The sequence below is a fragment of the Crotalus tigris genome, unplaced genomic scaffold (genome assembly GCF_016545835.1).
Source record: "Crotalus tigris isolate CLP2741 ecotype Arizona unplaced genomic scaffold, ASM1654583v1 scf7180000019328.220996217465:2438092, whole genome shotgun sequence".
NCBI classification, from domain to species: Eukaryota; Metazoa; Chordata; class Lepidosauria; order Squamata; family Viperidae; genus Crotalus; species Crotalus tigris.
In genome coordinates this window covers 1014172-1035866 of record NW_024097488.1, presented here as the reverse complement: position 1 = coordinate 1035866, position 21695 = coordinate 1014172, and the positions used below count along the sequence as shown (strand labels likewise).

Sequence of the window (21695 nt, the reverse complement as noted above, 5' to 3'; positions counted from 1 at the left end):
AACTTTTTAGTCCCACCCAGTCTGCTGCTACCACCACAGCCATGCCTGGCCAATAGGCCACACCCAGACAATGGGCCACACCCAGACAATGGGCCACGCCCACCCAGCACCTGATGGTTCGTAAGTGGGTTTTGGGTTGCGGTTTGGGCACTTGGTCTCTAAAAGGTTCCCCATCACTGTGTTATACTAAATGCAAAAGAATATCAAACCTCTCTTCTACCAGTAAGTAATGAGTTTCGTTTCCTAAATTTTGATGCAGATGAAAAAGACATTCGTTTTGTAATCTGGGAACTAGAAAATTATGTTTACATTAACCCTACTTAATTGATTAACATCTAAATCTTAATATATTAAAACTGACTAAATTAATTGGCAGTAGCTCTAGGTTTTGGACTGTAAATGTATATTCTGAATGCTAAGCGGAAAGATAAAAAGGGGAAGATTGGTGAATGATAAAGAAAACTGAACCCATGACTACCATTTTTAAAAGCAAAAGCAGTAATATAGTCTGAACCTGAAGTCCTTTGGAGAGCAGGTGCAAAAAAAGAAGATAGCATAATTTTTGCACATCCTGAGTCTGGTATCATTTAAGCCTCGAACAAACATTCTGATTTGAATGTTCATGTTTTGGTTGGTCTGCCTTTTTTTAAAAAAAATCAACTTTATTTTTCCTTCTTCATGCTGTGGCATGAAGCTACTTTTGAATCTGAGCAGTATGCTCAGGCATGTCTCTCATAAATTATCATTGGCTTCGAACACAATGAACAAACAACAACTATCAAAATAATTCAGCCTTTCAAACTAATTTTCAAACTTCTAAACTAGAACTCATAGCCACCTTGACAGCAAATAGATGACCTGCTTGACAGCATATAGAATATAGATAGATAATTTGAAATTTATGTATGGCAGTATATATAGTTATTTATGCCCCCAGAACTCTTACTATACAGGATCAACTGGGCTTGTCTCTTGGTCTTCAGCAAAAGATAAAAAGCACTCCTTATTTTTAATAAATACTCCATAAAAGAGAGAAGCAAACAGTTTTGGACTATGATCTTCAGCTGTTTAAAAATAGTCTTTGTTCCAGAATATTGCAATACTCTAGCGGAGTACATTCAAGCATTGTTGTTCTGAAACATGGACTAAAATATATAATACATAATGATATAAACATAGTCTGCATTGTATGCAATGATCTAACAGCAAGGAAGCATATTGTCCTAGACCAGGATTCCCCAGCGTGGTCAATATCATCTCCCAAGGACTGATAAGACTATCTAAGAAGTTGTTGTTATTTGTAGTTATTATTTGTATTGTAGTACTATTTGTTATAGTAGTATTTATTATATTATTTTCATGTAATAAATATTTTGATGTCAATAAACAACCTGAAACTTCATGAAGAGGTTGATGAGCTGAAGAGTTTGGGGACCCTTGTCCTAGACTCATTCAGGTAAGGCCACCATATCTGGATTGCTAAATTCCAAGTGACCAGTTGATAGCAGCAAAAACATAAATAAAACTATAATTCTATACTACTATCTAGCAGTCATTTGAGTTTTTGCAGTTTAGATGTAGCCATACCCTCATGTAATGAAAAAACAAAAAAACCTCAGTACAAGCCAATGTAGAAAAACAAATAGAAAGCAGAAAACTGAAATCTTTTTAAAATAGAAAATGGGGAAAATAAAAGGGAATGACAGAGGAAACTGAAAGAGCCGAAGAACTGCAGGTAAACTGGAAATAGAGACTATCAGGGATTATTCATCAGAGAGATAGACAAGAATAAAGAAAAGACTAAGATTAAAGGGTATGGATTTTGGAGAAAGGAATAGTTGGAATAAATCTGGGTGTCTTTTTCTTCCTTTCCTCTTCTATTCGATCCTGCCGAAATACTTTCTAGCAATCAGCAGGGCAACAATTATCCAAGCGACTTAATAGGCAGAGTTTGTGAAGATATAAAGCTCATTGGTTGGCTAAGGTCAATGTATGAAATCCCTTCACATTCCTAAAGCTCTCTCAGCTTTGACTACATATAATAGGAAATTTGCAAAACTTTTGAGTCTGTAAGGTCAGAACATACATCAAATCTCCAAATAGCCTACAAATTTCTCCAAATCAATTCATGAGGACCTGATTTGAATCAAAGGGATAATTTGATTAAATCTTCCTTAAAGTGAATCCTCCTCTTTAAGCCTAATATAACGAATGCTCAGGTCCTATAGGTCTTTACATTTGTGCCACTTTCTGTTTGCTTGTGGCAATAGCTGTGCATGCCTCCTGATAGTTAAGCTTTTTTGGAATCTCTTGAAGTGGCTTGTGTTTCATGTGATTTAAGAATTTGCTTGACTGAACAATACACATGTAACTGAATAGCAGTTGTAGAGAAATTAGTAAAACACTAATTGCAACCTCCAGGCACAACAATTTAAGATAAAAATACATGTTCTTTAAAACCATTGTATGCTGTTTTGATATTAAAAAGCATTTATCTCTTCTAAAATCAAAACATTTGCAAATACCACCCTTTGTAAGTTTTAGTAAATTAAATTCTCAGCTTCTCTCTCCTCTGATAACCTCCCATCGTGTAGTATTTATCGTACTTAAAGAATAAAAGTAAGAATATGCACTATTTGGATGTGACTATGGTACAATTAGGACCAAATAAATAATTTCCAAAACTAAGTTTTTTAAAAAATGGAATTTCATGATATATTTTAATTTAGCAATATTGTAAGATATCAAGCATGGGAGTGATGAAGGAATTGAGGTATTTCATGAGATATAGTGATGGTACTTAGAATCAAAAAAGGCTGCTGAATGCACTTATAAAGTAATGAATATATGAGATAACATTCTGCAAAAGGTTACACAGATGAAACTCTGGGACAAAAATATTTCTCTAATAGGAGTATTAAGAGTGACAATAGAAGGCATTGGGATCAGTCTATTTATTTGTCTCCATTCTTCTCTTCATCTATATATTACTAACATTCGTATTGTCATTTTCATTAATTGAGTGAAATGGTGCATTACAGAGCAACATGTTTTGAACCAAAGGGCCTCAAGTGGGCTAATATAAGAATGTGTCCAAAACTGGGACTCATGACTCCTGAGGGAATGAAATTTGAGAAAGTTGTGGGAGCTTCAGGCTTCTGCTATGGTCACATGATGGTCATTTTGAACACTTTCCCTACCACTATTGTGATCCTTCATTCCATCCTCCACTCAACAGCAAGGAATTGACTCATCATGTGGATTTTAAAGAAGCAACAACTTTAAGGCACATAAAGAAAGGCCTGGATATTTTTATTGCTCTATATACCCATTGTATGGCACACAAACATGCACATATATCTATATCCCATCTTCATTTAGGAATTCAAGACATATTCATAGTGCTCTATTCTCCTATATTACTTCACAACAATTTTGTGAGGTCCATTGGGCTGAAAGTCACAAAATGAGCTACTATGGCACTTAGACTTATATATATCACCTCACAGTGCTTTACAGCCCTCTCTAAGTGATTTACAGAGTCGGCATATTGCCCCCAACAATCTGGACCCTCATTTTATCAACCTCAAAAGGACGGAAGGCTGAGTCAACCTTGAGCTGATCAGGATCGAACTCCTGGAGTGAGCAGTAAATTAGCCTGCTGTACTGGATTCTAACTACTGTGCCACCATGACCTTTCCAGTATTTCTTGGCCAATATTGCTTAGTCCTTGCCCATGCCATTTCATTTTTTAGCAGCTTCCTATTCTGAAATTGAGGGTAGACCAGCCCCTCCTTGGCTGATAGAGATAGGTCCTGACCTAGCCCTCAGGGGGTTACATGATCCTATTTTTAAACTATCTCTGACAGTTTCCTACAACTCAAAGGAAAAGCTGGCAGGGCTTCTGAACTGTCTGAGGTGACAATTACAGCACACAACATTGCGGCAATAAAAATAAAATATCATCAGCATAATTATGCCTGACAGGAAACAGGAAATCACAAGGAACAGTACAGAATGAAGAGATGAGAAAAGATGGAGGAGGAAAGGGAAGATCAACTTGAGAATATGTGGTAGACACTAATTACTGTGAGAGTTCCTCAGCATAATTCCTGACTTCAACAGTACTTCAACTGAGAAAGCATGAGGCAAAATGCATGATTTGGACAACATAATATTTTTGATAATGTTGGTGCTTTGGCCAAAGTCTATCTTCACTATCATATGTTTCTATTTCCTGGAGCCAAAGTTTGCTGTATGAAGGGAAAAGTCAGGATAGGCAATTGTAAACTCTGCCTAAACTCCTCAATTTAAATATCAATGATGAACTTATTACAGCCAAGTTTAGGCATAATATCAAACAATGCAACTACCTCTTCCACATGACATCTTTTGGTGCCAAAGTAGTCCTTTCAATGAAGAATGAATGGAATCATTCATAATCCATAATTACATTGGATATTTAATGCCAGACTCCAAGCAGCAAGTCAAATTTATTCAAATTTACTTCATGGATCCTCATGACAGTGTAGAATTAAGAATACCATAGATATGTTTTGCAAATATGGAATTCAGTGTGAGATTGTTGCATAATTGGAAGGAACAGGGAGGGAGGAAAGGAGGAAAGGAAGGAAGGAAGGAAGGAAGGAAGGAAGGAAGGAAGGAAGGAAGGAAGGAAGGAAGGATTTCTGACACTTCCTGCCAGCTTCAAACTAGGAAACTCAATGGGGAAGCTGGTAGAAAATCAGAAGTTGCTCCTGCTGTCGCTATTTTTTTGCCTACCCACCGTCATTCAGTTTCTCTGTTTGGGTAAGGAAATATCTCCAAACCCATAACCCAAAAGGCCAGAGTCATCTGTTGTACTCTAAACACAATACCTGAACAATATGTGTGCAATTATTTATGCATAATTAAAAATGTATATAGAGTGATATGAAGCATAGTATATAGTTCTGCCAATCATGCATACATAAACTGGTATAGTGCCAGCTCAGTACATGAAAGAATACAGTACAAGTATTCAAATTTTTGGTTTTGGATTATATGTATTAGATAACCCTTTTGTAAAAATTGATTATTTTAGAACTAAACCTAGAAATGGGTTCTTTAGCTCTACTAGGGATGTGCCTGGTCTGGATCATAATATATTTTCTGTTTCTCTCTCTTTCTCTCTAAGGTCTTTCTAAGGTCTGAGGTTTTAAAAATGTTGTGGCAACTCCTCTGTGTACCAGAAATTGTGAGAATTTGTCAGTCTCCTGAGAATAGATAGGAGATGCCAACAGGATTGGGCCAAGTCAAACAAGTAAAAAGAAGTTTTCACCATTTATATGTTTACATAACATATTAATAGGACTGGTGTTTGGTTGTAAAACATTTGTCTTTTGAACATTGTGTTCAAAATGAAAGACAGAACGTGAAAAACTTGGGATAATTTTTGGTATTTAACTGAGAAAGAACAAGTAGAATCTTTCTTATGGACTCTTAATCTCCTCCCTTGACATTCTTTCTTTAAATATTAACTTGGATTTTTTATTATTCAGCAGTTGCATTTTGATAATATGTTTTAGGAAAAAGGGGTCTTTCTGTTCTTTTATCAGCTTTCTCTCTTGATAAACACATATCTATGCTGGTGACTCTGAATTTTCAGGTTTTGAAAATATGTTCACTGCAGACCTTAACAGTTATGGTAATTTGACCAACCAAGCATCTATATAGTTTATTTAGCTAATTTATTTAGTAATTTCATTTAGTATATTTATTTTGTTATATTTTGGCTAGTTTATTTAGTATATTTATTTGTGTAAGTTTATTTAGCAATTTATTTAGCTCTCTTGCTGTGGAATTTCTTTTAATTGCTTATATTGCCACTGTTTTATTTTATTTGGTATTGCTCCTGTTCCAGTTCTATAGATGGTAGAATAATACAAAGATAAAGCAATAGAGAATGTCTGGTATGAGACTTACGGCAGTCAACAGCAGTATCTCACTAACACTGATTTTCTGCTTCTTTAGGAACATTTATAAATTGGAATAAGCAGAAGTCTCAAGATAGAATACAGGGCACTTTTTCCTTGTGCTTAATCTATTTCTTCTATGTCCACTTAATAGCTTATATTTTTGACTGGTCTTCTCTGTCAAGTGTCCATAGTTTGGGCTAAAAACCGCCCACATTACTGCTCTCCAGATATGTTACATAATAATTGTCACAGATAAAATGAGTTCTGGATCAAAATATGTGGATGGTGTTATTGAGGTTGACAAACATGCGGATTTACCAAAAATAACCTTAAGGATTTCAGAATCTGGCCTAAGTGCTGGGATGATTTCAGGAAGACATTTTTTACAGGTTTGTCTTTTACTCTGAACATGCTTAAATGTTTTTGAGACTCAACATTTTTAAATGTTCCCCTTGTAGTCTCTGGTCTTAGTAAATCTGAGGCAGTACAAATAGTCCTTGTTTAGTAGCTGTTCTCAATTACAACTGTGATGAAAATATAACTTTGGTTCCAATCCTAACATTTACAACCTTTGCTAGTTTGAAAAGCAAAGGAAAGCTGAAGTAAGATCATAAGCAAAGCTGAGATCACTAAATGAGCACTATCCATAATAAGAATTATATTGTGTCTGCTGAACATTTCTGGATCAAAAAGATTTGGCTATTTCAATGTAACTTGAATAGCATAACAACAAAGATTATTTTGTTCAAGTATGTACTGTCTTTTAAGTCCTAGAAACAGTTTCATATATATATCCAACAAATGGCAACCAAAGAATTTTTGTTGGGCTTATTCATTATGTTCACTTCAGAAGCAGAGGATTTTTTATATTTCCATTCTGGGAAATGTTTTGAGGGCCATATTCTCTCCCTCCCCCTTTTTTAATGGGGTAAAATAAACTGAATAGCCACAGAAGAAAAAAAAAAAGGCTCTTCCAATACAAGCAAGAAATCATCAAACCTAGTCAGAAGTGAGTCTCACTAGAGCCAGCAGTGTGCTGTAGCTGCCAAAAAAGCCAGCACAGTGCTGCGCTGCATTAACAGAGGGATAGAATTAAGATCACGTGAAGTATTAATACCACTTTACAATGCCTTGGTAAGACCACACTTGGAATACTGCATCCAGTTTTGGTAACCATGATGTAAAAATGATGCTGAGATTCTAGAAAGAGTTCAGAGAAGAGCAACAAAGATGATTAGGGGACTGGAGGCTAAAACATATAAGGAACGGTTGCTGGAATTGGGTATGTCTAGTTTAATGAAGAGAAGGACGAGGGGGGACATGATAGCAGGGTTCCAATATCTCAGGGGCTGCCACAAAGAAGAGGGAGTCAAGCTATTCTCCAAAGCGCCTGAAGGCAGGACAAGAAGCAACGGGTGGAAACTAATCAAGGAGAGAAGCAACCTAGAACTAAGGAGAAACTTCCTGACAGTGAGAACAATTAATCAGTGGAACAGCCTGCCTCCAGAAGCAGTAAATGCTCCAACACTGGAAGTTTTTAAGAAGAGACCGGACAGCCATTTGTCCGAAATGGTGTAGGGTTTCCTGCCTGAGCAGGGGGTTGGACTAGATGACCTCCAAGGTCCCTTCCAACGTTATTATTATTATTATTATTATTGTTGTTGTTGTTATTATTATTATTATTACTATTACTATTACTATTACTATTATTATTATTATTATTATTATTATTATTATTATTATTATTATATTCAGTGTGTTCTATAAGTTCCAAATAACCTTATGTAAGATTGTAGCCTCTTTTTAGGGAACTAAACAATAGATTTGCTATATAAATTACACAGCAGCCAATTCTATATATCCCTTTCTTTCTGGCTAGCACAAACATTTTACTGATTCTATCTGGGATTGGAAATTAGCAGGTTGAGGTTGGTTAGTTAGGTAGAAGGCTACTAGGAAATATAAGAGCTATAAACTAGAATGGAAAGGGCAGGTAGTCCTCACTAAACCACCTGTCACTTAACAATCATTGAAAAGTATGATGGCTTTGGAAAGAGTGCCTTAGGGCCTATAAAGGACTTCCAACTCATAAAATATTGTGCCACCATGTCCTGCAATCACATGACTGAATTTCAAGTGTTTGGAAACCAGTTCACATTTATGACTGGTTGCAGCATCTGGTTGCAATGTTTTTGTGATTTTCCAACAGAAAATGGCAAAACACAGCCACTGCATATGCTGCATTTGCTTAATGACCATGTGATTCATTTAATGACTGTGGTGACTCTGTTTACAACCATCGTAAAACGATTGTAAAATTAAGCCGGGTCAATGGTGATAACCACCCTGACTTATGAGCAAAATTTAACCATCTGTTAAAAAAAAAGTAATAATGCAAAAGAAAGCCTTGGCAATGTGTGGCATAGTAGTGTGCTCTGTTCAGAAAACTGTGTTGGTGTGCCAATATAATTCAACTGGAACTCAGTTTACCTGGGTAGCAACTTTACTTTTTCTCTGTAGTTTGCAGTATCTGGATGTCCTCATTGGGACTTGAAGTGGAGTGCTGGGCCTCACATGAAACCAGCTGTAATGTAACCATGCAAATCATTTCTGTGACATATCTAGGCCACAAGAAATTAAGCTGACTTGAAGTACAATGAAACAACACAGTTCGAACCAGATAGCACTAAATGTATCTGCAACTTTGCATCAGCTTCTGATAAATAATTTTTAAAAATCCATTTATTTCCTTTTCTCCATCTTTTTTTTTAAACTTTCAATGCATAACAAAATGCAGTTAAGAAAAACATATTTATAATTTATGCCTCAGGCTGAATGTATTGGAACTTCATCAAATGTAGCTAGAGTGGGCCCCACTCAGTCTCTTCTCTCAACTTTTGCACAAGCAAATAAGAATCTCCTGTGTATAATTTGCTATTATAATTTGATCTTAACTGGATGAAAACCAATCACAAGTTCAATAATAGGAGGATGACCAATCCTGTACTGGTAAATGGGCATCATATGTACATGTCCCCAAGAACTCCCAAGGAAAAGAAGAATGTAGCTGAAATAGCATTAAACCATTCAAAAATATATTCAGTTCAATTGTTTGGAGGATTTTCCCATTGTAAAATTTAATTGTGGAAACACGCTTTAAAACAATATGACTGTTTCATGAAATTTGTGACAGTTGATTAGTATGTACTTTGAAGTTCATACATGTTCATTTAATGTTCAGAAGAGCATTTTAATGTCTGAAAGGAGTAAGATGAAATCAGTCAGAAATCCTACTGTCAAAGGCCAATAATTCATATATTATTGCAGCTTCTTATTTTTTTATACACATGATGTTTTATTCAGGACTGTATCTATCTTATAAGATTCATTATGTGTCGTTGGAATGAAATGCTGTCTATCCTGAGGAGGACAATTCAGTACCGGCATAATTTTTTTTAGGACTAGAAGCTTGTTTTTTTAGTACAGAGAAAGCAATTTAAGATAAATAAAAATAAATTGAATCGAATACTTCATTTGACCAAGTGTGATTAGACACATAAGGAAATTGTGCAATTTAGTATTGGAATGAATTGATCGAGAAAGTTATGGATTTATTGAATAGGTGGTTTACAAATAAAGCAGCAGCAGTAAATAGCAAAATTGATGGAGATATTTTATTTTAAAATGTCTAGTTTCAAAGGTGTGGATTGAGGAGCATTTGTGGCAGTTGAGACTAAATGAACTCAATTATTCAATCTACAATAGAAGACATGCTATTGTCACTTTACTACTCTGCATTTGAAATAATTATTATACTGTTTTATTTTTCATCAAATGTATATTAGGCCAGTGAATAAAAATTTATTAGTGCTTTTTAACCATTTGTAAAGAGACATTGAGGGAATAAGTGAGAGAAATTGTTTTAGGCTGGCAGGATTTTTCTTTTCCTCTCCCTCTTTTTCCTGTTTCAGGTTTCCAGGAGTGCTGATAGGAGATGGATTGGACTGGACAACTTTGCAATCATTATTGTCTTTTGCCTTAAATGCCTCTGAGTTCCAATTAATTATTGCAGTATTGAAGGAAGGTCCTGCATGAAGAAAAAAACATGCTCTTACCTTTGCCTAAGAAGACCTTTCTCTTTTCAGTGCCAATCTTAAAAAAGAAAAAGGTTAATGTTTTCTCCTTAAAATCTTGGCATCAATATTTGTCCATGTGCTCCAACATGTGACTATACCAGACTTGCTTTGTCCCAATATCTTAATTGGCTACAATGCAGATCAACATACAGATGATAATTCTGAGCTTTCCTCTTTTTCAGTCTTCACCTGCTCCTAGTGTAAGTAATGCTTAAATATGGGTAACAATTTAAAATAAAGAATAGCAAAACTGCTCTGGAATATGAGGAAAATACCTATGCCCTAAATATAGGTTTCAAATAATGACCCAAAGAATATTTAGTAATGGAAAGTGTGTTCAGAAAAACCATATGATTTAACCATAATATGAACATAACAAATGTACTCATATAACAAACTTTTAAAAGTTATTTTCCTTTTTTTTTTGGAATTATATCTCTCTTTCATTGCTCAAGACAGCATATATAAATAGTACTCTGTCCATAAATTTCCTAACAATAGAAACCTTGTGGTATATGTTGAGCTAAGATTGGCTCAAAGTTATCCAATAAACTTCCATGGTTAAAGATGGAACTAGGGAAACATGGTTTCTCCAGTTCTAGTCAAATATTTTAACCACAACCTCATACTGGCTCAGAACATTTTGGTTGCCGAATGCATATTTGTTCAGAAAGGGTTGGGAAATATTTCAGCTGCTATTAATTTGATCACAGAATTGGTTATATCAATGGCTGATTGCTTAATGCAAATATAGGCAACCTTGTGTTCCCTCACAGTCACGTACCTTTAACCATGCTGGTTGGGATTGAATAGAATAGAATAACAGAATTGGAAGGGACATTGGAGGTCTTTTAGTCCAACCCCATGCTCATACAGGAAACCCTATACCATTTCAGACAAATGGTTGTCCAATCTCATCTTAAAAACTTCTAGTGTTGGAGCAGTCATAGCTTCTGGAGGCAAGTTGTTCCATTGATTAATTATTCTGTCAGGAAGTTTCTCCTTAGTTCTAGGTTGCTTCTCTCTTTGATTAGTTTCCATCCATTGCTTTTTGTCCTGCCTTCAGGCACTTTGGAGAATAGCTTGACTCCCTCTTCTTTGTGGCAACCCCTGAGATATTGGAACACTGCTATCATGTCATCTCTTGTCCTTCTCTTCATTAAACTAGACCACAGGTCGGCAACCTGCGGCTCCAGAGCCACATGCCTTCCCCTGTGGCTCCCAGCCTCCTCTGCCATTTGCAGAGAGAGACAGCGACAGAGAGAGGCACTTGCGCATCCCTGCTTCTCTCTCTGTCTCCCTCTGTGTTTGTGTTTGTGTGTGTATGTGTAAAAAAGAGTAGACTCACAGTGTTCTCTGACAAGCTGAAAAACTTTTTGGGCAGGGCTCCTCCCTTTGCTGTGTCTCTGCAGGAAGCAGGAAGCAGGAAGCCAGGAGAGAGCTAGCTAGCCCAGCTATGCTGACTCAGGAATTCTGGGAGTTGAAGTCCATGAGTCATAAAAGAGCTTGTTGGAGAACAGCTTGAAGCCAACTTGCCAGGTGAGCAGAAGATCGGAGAGAGGGAGAGAGGGGGGGAGAGAAAGAGAGAGAAAGAGAGAAAGAAAGACAGAAGAAGGGAGAGAGAGAGAGAGAGAGAGAGAGAGAGAGAGAGTGGGGGAAGAGGACTGGCAGACCAAGGGCAGAAAGAGAGAGAGAGAGAGGGAGGGAGGGAGAGAGAGAAAGAGAGAGACCCTTTTGACATCTAAAATGAAAATAACACTGCATATGTCCTTTTTTACCTTATGCTATATATATATATATATATATATATATATATATATATATATATATATATATATATATATATATATATAGTCTCTAATTATGCTAAAAATGCAAATTCTGGATAAATCCATACCATAAAATAATCCAAATACCAGGATAGTACTAAAAACAAAATTGTTTAATATAAAAGCTAAGCCTTTCGTCGGTCAACATTACCGACATCATCAGAGCGTAATGCAAGATTGATGGGAGTCCTTCTTATGTTGCCGGGCAGCTCTGCGCTCAGCCCCTTGACCTAGTTACCGGTCCTTCAGTTCTCTCTATCTGGTTTCTTAAACGGCCCCTGTTCTTCACTATGTTGGTGGCCTCCGAGGTTGCTGTTTCCTTTTTCCTGGATCCAACCGCTCTCTGTTTCTGCTCACTTACTCCTGCGTCTGTCGTCTTTTCTAGTTCTGTTCCGGGATCTGTCCGACCTTCCTTGGTTAGACTGTGCTTGTATACGTTTGGGGGAGGGGGTGTATTAAGTGGCTCTGGATGCCTATCGGCACAATCTCTGGTGGCTGCATTCCTGCATATGTTCTTCCAACCAAGGACACTGCTTTCCTCTACGGGTGTCCGTGAGTATGCTGTACCACTTCTAGTTGTCCCCTTCCTCTTGAGGTTCTTCGTTGTTTGATCACATATTGGGTTTCTCAATCCTCCCTCACTGTTCATCAGTTCTTTTGCCCTTTTTGCATGCGTACAAGGTCCCATGATATCACTTTCCATCGTTGATCTACGTTTTCCTTTCTTATTCATGTCGATAGAATAACTCATCTCTCCCCTCATGTTAGCGGGGATCTTGGGGCGGGTATCCCATGGGTTGTCGTCCAGCCATCCTTGTTGTTCACCCCCATCGGTATTTCCCCTTTTCATGGGGTGAGTTAAAAGATGCATATTTGGAATATCTTGTTCTTTCTCTGTTCCCCTTGTAGGTTCCTTGTCACATAGATGGGCTATCTCCTCCATTTTTCCTTCCCTCTGATTTCGTGGGGGGTGTGCCAATTGTCTTTGTTGTGGATTCCGATGTTGTTGTTCCCATACCTTGAATGTTTGGTATGTCAGGCAGAGCTCTATATAGCGATTAATGGAGTCATATTAGAGTCATCATAAAGCCAGGCTTCTTTAAGTAATCAACCTCCCTTGGTAGTGTCCCTAGATATGGGCTTTGCACCATTAAGGTCAAATTCATGCCCATGACTGCTCATATGGGTCCAAATCTGTGAGTGCTGTTCCTGTTTTCTAACCACTAGTGCATGCTCATGCATCCTAGTTTTTAACCTTTTTGTGGTCTCCCCAACATAGTTACAGGAACAGTCTTTACACTTGATCTTATAGATTATGGAAGATTTTTCTACATTGGGAAGTGGATCTTTTGGGTACATGATCTTAAATCTGGTTTATGGGCCACTTTTACATTAAAGGGGGCCAGTAGTCTGGCTGTTGCCTCTGATACCCCATTCATGTATGGGAGGGAGATATGCACATTTTGTGTTGTCGTCCTGTCAGTTTCTTGCAAGTTTTTGCAGGATCTGTATGGTTTGCTGTACTTCCTAATGAATCCAGTAGGGTTCGAAAGAGGTGATTCTTTTCCTCAGTTTTGGTCCTAGTTGTATTACAATGTGAATCAATCTGTTTGAACAATGTTCTTACACAGCTGATTTTATGGGCCACTGGATGGTTGCTCCCATAATGGAGAGTCCTGTTAGTATGGGTCGGTTTGCGATATACTTTTGTACGTAGAATCCCATCCGGTTGGTGATGGATCAATACATCCAGAAAGGCTAGAGTACCCTGGTTCTCTTCCTCTGCTGGAAGATGTCTGGGTACACCGAGTTTAGCGCCTCCATAAAATCAGCCTTATGTTGTTTCTTAATAATCACAAACGTATTGTCCACATACACTCAAAACCTAGGATGAAACTGGGTCATCACTATGGTTTCCAAACGATGCAGAATGGCTTCTGCCACTATGCTTGAAATAGGAGATCCCATAGGTGTTCCTTTGACCTGCTCGAACGTGGTCCCTTGGAAGGTGAAATACGTTTATAAACATAATGTTGTTAACTTCACTAGGTTGTCAGTATATAGGGAATCCTGATATCCTTGTCCCATTTAATTAAGGCAGTCTCTTAAGGTCGTAACTGCCAAGTCCTGTGGGATGGAGGTGAAGAGTGAGGTGACGTCAAAAGATACCATCACCTCATCCCCCTTCACCTTTAGGGGCTTGACCTTTTCTAGAAATTCACCAGCCGATCTCACTGTGGTTTGGTTACTATCTACCACATGACTGATGCGACCACTCAGCCACTTGGTTAACCTCAGAATTCCGTCCTAAGTTTTGGGTCTGGTGTGTGGACAATACATTTGTGATTATTAAGAAACAACATAAGGCTGATTTTATGGAGGCGCTAAACTCAGTGTACCCAGACATCTGCTTTACAGCAGAGGAAGAGAACCAGGGTACTCTAGCCTTTCTGGATGTGTTGGTCCATCGCCAACCGGATGGTCTATATATATCCCATCCCTACCTCTCTCTCTCCCTCTCTCTCTCTTTCTGCCCTTGGTCTGCCAGTCCTATTCCCCCACTCTCTTTCTTTCTCTCTCTCTCTTTCTTTCTCTCTTTCTCTTCCTCTCTCTCTCTCTTTCTCTCCCCCCTCTCTCCCTGTCTCCGATCTTCTGCTCACCTGGCAAGCTGGCTTCAAGCTGTTCTCCAACAAGCTCAGGGATAGGCAACGTCGGCTCTTTTATGACTCATGGACTTCAACTCCCAGAATTCCTGAGTCAGCATAGCTGGGCTAGCTAGCTGTCTCCTGCCCTTCCTGCTTTCTGCTTCCTGCTTCCTGCAAGATACACAGCAAAGGGAGGAGCCCTGCTCAAAAAGCTTTTCAGCTTGTCAGAGAACACTGTGAGTCTACTGTCTTTTACACACACACACACACACACACACACACACACAGAGAGAGAGAGAGAGAGAGAGAGAGAGAGAGAGAGAGAAGCAGAGAAGCGCAAGTCCCTCTCTCTGTCTCTGTCTCTCTCTGCAAATGGCAGAAGAGGCTGGGAGCCACAGGGGAAGGCTCAAAGAGCCGCATGCAGCTCCGGAGCCTCAGGTTGCCAACCTGTGGCATAGGTGTTGCACTTTCCTGCAGAGAGACAAGAATTATTCAAACATATTTTGCAGATTCCTACTGAGTCCTGTTGGGTTCCAGGGGAAGCTTAGGGTTGTTTCTGGGACTCTGGTATGTGGTTTAACTCAGGTCTTAGTTGCTACTTGGAATGAGATGGCCTTGGATTGGCTTATGCCTATGCTGCCTCTCTCTGCAGGTAGATCCCAAAGAGCCCTCTAGTGTTCATAGGATCTTTGAGTGATGAAGTGCCATAAGATGTATTTAGAATACTGCTGGAAGAAAACAAAGGTTGTACTTACCAAACATGTACTCCAGAGGGTAAGAGTGCTTCTTAAGGTGATTCATTCAAATGTAGCTATTTCTCTCCCCTTATAGCAGGCATGTCAAACTCGCGACATCATGTGACGTTGCGTGACGTATCGGAGCTGTTTTGCCATTGCCGGCAATTGAGTGGCGCGGCTCCGGTATGATAAAACTGGCCTGCGGGCCAGCAGTTTGATACCCCTGCCTTATAGTGTCCACAGAGTAACCTGGTGCCTCCTTAGTAAAGAGGGATTGTGGGGATGCCTACAGGGACTATTCTAGCCATCTGTCAGATATAGTTGCTTGGATTAATTCAGAATTGGAACCTGGAGGAGTTGATGAAATGGACAGGTTCCTTGCTGTGAGTTGGCTAAATAACTTGTCTTTTAAATTCCTGTCCCTCCTGTTTAATTAATGTCACATAGGAGGTGACAGGTGTTTACGTCCAGGCAGTGGTGAATGCATCTCTGTGAAGGGGTAGTTCATTCCATCTTGAAGGAGGCAATTGTTTGCCTCTATCTTAGGGGACCAATGATTTTCCCTCCACTTTTCAACTTTTCCTTTTAAGGAATGTGGTTGGCCTACTACTCCAGAGGAGTTTGGAAGATGAATTATCTAGACCTTTAACAGTCAGGATTCAGGCCTGGCTACAATATGAGGCAGCATCATTGTGCTTGTGAATGACCTTTGGTGAGCTCAAGATTGGTATATAGTGTATTTACTCTGGTCCTCTTTGATTTCTCAGAAGCCTTAAATACCATCAGTTTTTATATCCTTCTTGCCTGGTTTAGAGAATTGGCAGGTACTGTGTTATGGTGGTTATTCTTCTTCAAAGTCAGTTCTACTTGGTATTGGTAGGAGATGAGAGTTCAAGTTTATAGTGTCTCAGGACACTAACTTCTCATCATTCTATTTAACATCTACATAAACTTTCTGGGTGAGATATCTGCCAGCATGGGGTGCAGTATCAGACCATGCTGATGGCAGTGATGCATTTCTACCTTGTGCCAAGTGATGCCACAGAGGCCCTTTCCCAGTGCTTGTCTGGAGGCTGAAGGTCTAGATAGGGGAGAACAGGCTTCAGTTCAACCCTGGTAGGAATGTTGGTGGGTCTAGAAGTTTTCTACTTTTAATTCTGCCTGGGGAAGCACTTCTCTTGTCAGTGTACAACAGGGAGGTCCTCTTGGGCTCATGGCTCCTAATTAAAGAGCAGGTGCAACCATGCCTGGGAGAGCCATTACTTAGGTTTGGCTTCTGCACCAATTTTTAAAGGGAAGAGCTGACACAATTGCATCCATATCTGGATTGGGAGATCCTGCTAATCGTGACTCTTCCTTAGTCACCTCCTGTATGGATTACTGTAACACACTGTATATGTGTGGGGCTGCCCTTAGAGAACTTTTGTAGCTGCGACTGGTCCAGAATTCAGTAGAGTAGGATTTTTAAAAATCTTGCCACACTGGTATAATACTGGTCCTCCATGGGCCAGTGCAGGCTCTCAGGCTTCAGGTGCCATTCAAAGTGTTGATTGTTACCTAATAAGCCCTGTATGGCACAGGGCCAGGCTACTTCAGGATCATCTTTCTCCCGTTGTTTCTGCTTGCCACTTTAGATCTTGTGCTTGTTCCAGATCCCTTCCATTAAACATCATATTGTTGGACCCAGGAGTCATGTTTTCTGTGCAGCAGTCCTTGCCTTGTGGAATAGCAGTCCACAGAGAGCCAGAGAGCCTCCATCCTGTTAGCCTTTTGTAAGGCTCTGAAGGCCTGCCTGTTTCCCCAGGTATCTGGGCCAGGTTAGGCAAACTCTGTTGTGTGGGGGATTTTAGGACTGGAATGGGAATAGGATTCGCTGTGCACATTGTGGGTTATTGCTTTTAATGATTGGGTGTTTTTTAAAAAATATTTGTATGCTATCCAGAGACAGATGGGCAGTCCTATAAATCAGGGGTCCCCAACCCTTGAGGCACTATTCAGAACTGGGCTGCGTGAGCAGCAGGCCAGAGAGCATGCACATATATGTTCAGCTCAACTTGTGCAAGTCGAGTTATGTGCACATGTGTGTGTGCACCAGCCTGCCCCTTGTGCGGCCCAGTTTTGAGGGGGAAGAGGGGAACCACTGCTAAAATTATTTAAATAAATAAATAAGACTTGCTGCTTGATACTAGCGATTTAATCTATTAATCTGGGGTTTTCTATATCTAAATACTGTGTCCCAAAGGTGCTTTTTCAAAAGGCAACTGAACTTAATAATAACAACAACAACAACAATAATGGTAATAGTAATAATAAAGTTGGAAGGGATCTTGGAGGTCATCTAGTCCAACCCCCTGCTCAAGCAGGAAACACTGTACCATTTCAGACAAATGGCTGTCCGGTCTCTTCTTAAAAACTCCCAGTGTTGGAGCATTCACTGCTTTTAGAGGCTGGTTGTTCCACTGGTTAATTGTTCTAACTGTCAGAAAGTTTCTCCTTAGTTCGAGGTTGCTTCTCTCCTTGATTAGTTTCCATCCGTTGCTTCTTGTCCTGCCTTCAGGCGCTTTGGAGAATAGCTTGACTCCCTCTTCTTTGTGGTAGCCCCTGAGATATTGGAACACTGCTATCATGTCCCCCCTCGTCCTTCTCTTTGTTAAACTAGACGTACCCAATTCCAGCAACCATTCCTTATATGTTTTAGCCTCCAACCTCTAATCATCTTTGTTGCTCTTCCCAGTACTCTTTCTAGAGTGTCTACATCTTTTTTACATTGTGGTGACCAAAACTGGATGCAGTATTCCATGTGTGGCCTTACCAAGGCATTGTAAAGTGGTATTAATACTTCCTGTGATCTTGATTCTATCCTTCTGTTGATGCAGCCTAACACTGTGTTGGCTTTTTGGCAGTTGCAGTATACTGCTGGCTCATATCTAAGTCCACTAGGACTCTGAGATCCCTCTCACAGTTGCTACTATTGAGCGAGGTACCCCCTATACTATACCTGTACATTTGGGTTTTCTTGCCTAAATTTAGAACTTTATTTTTTTTCAACATTGAATTTCATTTTGTTAGATAGCACCAAATGTTCCAGTTTGTTCAGATCCTCCTGTATCTTAAGCCTATCTTCTGGATTGTTGGCTATTCCTGCCAGCTTTGTACCGTCTGCAAATGTGATGAGTTCCCCATCTATCCCCTCATCCAAATCGTTGATGAAGATGTTGAAGAGCACTGGGCCTAGAACAGAGCCTTGGGGGACCTTTTTTCTATGGAAGAAACCATTTTCTTTGTTTTTCCTTGAAGACGTTTCACTTCTCATTCAAGAAGCTTTTTCAGTTCTGACTGAATGGAGAATGGAAGGATTTATATTCCTTGAGGTCATCTGGTCATTAGCACTCTTTTTGTTCCACACCCATTTGCACTATTTAGGTGACCCTGAGGGTACAGATAAACTTCCAAGTGGCTTCAATAACTCTCAGAAAGAGTGCTAACAACCAGATGACTGCGAAGAAGAATATAAATCCGTCCATTGTGCACCATTCAGTCAGAACTGAAGAAGCTTCTTGAATGTGAAGCAAAACATCTTGAAGGAAAATCAAAGAAAGTTCAGTTGTCTTTTGAAAAAGGCACCTTTGGGACAACATGACCTGGATGACTGAGAATCTCTATAGACATCTAAAGACTCCATGCTACATCTCCTGCACTGCAGCAGAAAGGTCAATTGTTAGGTTATGCCTGGTCAGGATTCTGCTTGTGTTCTAATTATACATCTATTTCTTATTAAATATACATCCATAGATTTGATTGATTGAATTGCTGCTTCAGTGCATAAAGGTACACATCCAAGTATAGTGCATTCTGACTGGGCAGATTTTATGCAGGGTTGTCACATTTTTGACAATGTCAGATTTATAGTTGGTTTAATTCTTCCTTTAATTCATACACAAGACCATTAGGTTCTTTGAATACTAAGAAAGCCTTGAATTTTACATTGTATTATCATACAAATTAAATACAATCCAGGCATCTGATTTTTTTTTGTACACACACACACACACACACACACACACACACACACACACACACATCATATTATGCCTTTGGTTTAGAATTCTTTACACTACCTAGCATCATCTTGGTGAGATGGGTGACTATATAACTAAAATAAATAAGTTAATGATGTTTTATGTATTTTAGAAAGTCCAGAAATCCCTATTTCTAATCCCATTTTAATCATATCTGAGTTTAGCACCCTGTCTCATTATTCTACAAATTGAAGCCAATCCAAAAGGTTACTATAAAGTCAGGAGCTAATTCAGAAAATACAGAGTGGAGTGGGGGTTGATTATGATCTGACTCTTTTCTCAATTGGTAAATTTGAATTTATCTCCTGTTGGTGGTCTAGAATTCTTCTGAATATCTAGGATAATAGAAATATTATTAAGATGAATGTAACTCAGAAGTTGATTTATATTTTGAGATGCCATTCTGATTGTATTCCATGATTTTAAATTTATTTACAGGATGCTGAATATATTTCTTTGGCAAAGACAACCTATGTGATTTCTACTGTACAATTCGTAATGTCACATTGAGGAAGGTAGATTTAACTTTCCATTTTTTCAGGCTTATCACTGTGGCATTATTTTAGCTTTGGTTATTGGCTAGTATAAGGAACTTTAGAATCCAACTCTTCCCAAAAATCTGCTCAGGAGATATTATTTGACTTCACTGAAATCCTGGCATGTATTGGAATCTCAGTTTCTTCAGGCATTGATGTCAGTATTACACTTTAATACTGCAAGTTTTATATGGAAATTATTAGGCCACACATATTATTTTGATCCTTTTTACAAAAAAACTTATTATGAGATAAACCCAGTTTTAAAATGACATTTACATCTTTTTTAGGAGAGGTAATAAGCTGGATTTCTCACAATGTTATTACTTTGGATGAACTCACTTCTGATGAAATCTTTTAAAAAGCTTTTGCAGAATTAAAAAAAAGTTTGATTTATCTCAGAGTGCTTTTTGGCAGTCTATTCAATTTAAACATTTCTTATTTGGTTTATACCATATCTGAAGTGGAAGAATTGACTGGCTCCTAGCTAGAACTCTTGTTAAAATAGGAAGACAATAAAGCTGATATCGGACACTTTACATGACCCATAAAATAAGCTGATATCTCCTGTCCACATAAATCAGCGCAAGTTCCCTTTAAATATGCAATTAGTGCTGTATGATTTTAAAATGAGGTTATTTCAACAACAAAAAATGTTTCATCTATATTAAACATTTCAATTAATTGTAAAAAGAGTTCATTTACTTGTTTTACATGATAGACATCTACCAAGGAGTGGTAAACAAAATTATTCATTACATGAAAACAACAACAAAAAACCCTAAGTGAGGTTGTCTCAAAGTATTCAATAGCAACATAATAGACATAACAGCATCTTCATTAGAGGTCCATTAACACCCAGACCCCCCAAATCCAAGTTCTCATGGCCTTCTGAAAGACCAGCAGTAGGGACAATCTGTATCTCTGTCAGGAAGCAGGCACAACAGAGAAGACATGGTTCTTAAGGCCAAGTTCACTGCTTCACCAATGGGACCCAGAGCATGCATATTTTGCTCAAATTGATGGGGCAGCAGAAGTCATAACAAAGAGGTATCCCATGGGTAACCTAGTCACACGCCATGGAGGATTTTAAAGATGACAACCAGAATCTTGAATTATATTGGAAGCATTCTGGGAATAATATAATTTAGGTAGCAATAATGTTACGTGGATGACCTACGGAGCACCAAATACTGCACAGGGTGCTTTGATCTGGACCAGCTGAAGCTCCAAACGCTCTTCAAAGTTGGAGAAACATGAAATCTTCACCTAATCACAACTTGATCTTCGCCTAATGACTGCAAACAGGAGTACCAAAACTGCTGTTGCTAAGCAGTATGGTCATGTGATGTTTCTATCACTTACTAATGGAAATTCCAATGCCAACTAGGTTTACTCTATAGAAGATGGATCGTGGCTGACTGTAGTTAGTACGATTTTGATTTCTGGAATTTCAGAATGAATTTAGTTTAATTCTCTGCAGTAGATCCTAGAGTACATGTCTGAAAACAATAGGAGGTTGGTTCTTATTTGGACTATTTAGATCCAAAGGTGACAAAATCTTGACCTATCTTGACAGAAGCCCAGATGCATGAACTCTCCCTGCCCTCAAACCAATTCAGCAGAGATAATGGACTGAAGAGGAGCCTACTTTCTGCCTGAAGTAAACTGCAGTCCTACCACAAAAGCTAGTTTGGGAATGTGTGTGCAGAAGAAAATGTTTCTGCTATTGCTATCTAGGATGAATCATCTTGCATTTCAGAAAATGCTCTCCTG

The 21695-nt window shown here is 38.7% G+C and overlaps 1 protein-coding gene across 3 annotated transcripts in view; it reads left to right on the top strand.

The window, feature by feature from the left end:
* NEURL1 (neuralized E3 ubiquitin protein ligase 1) overlaps positions 1-21695 on the top strand; it is a 149705-nt gene that overhangs the window by 61407 nt on the left and 66603 nt on the right. Inside the window, exon 2 of one of the 3 annotated variants that reach the window (XM_039361686.1) lies at positions 19822-19898. The exons of the other annotated variants lie outside the window; for them this stretch is intronic. The gene's annotated coding sequence lies outside the window, so the exon portion shown is untranslated. The remainder of the gene's footprint in view (positions 1-19821; positions 19899-21695) is intronic. 3 annotated transcript variants of the gene reach the window in all.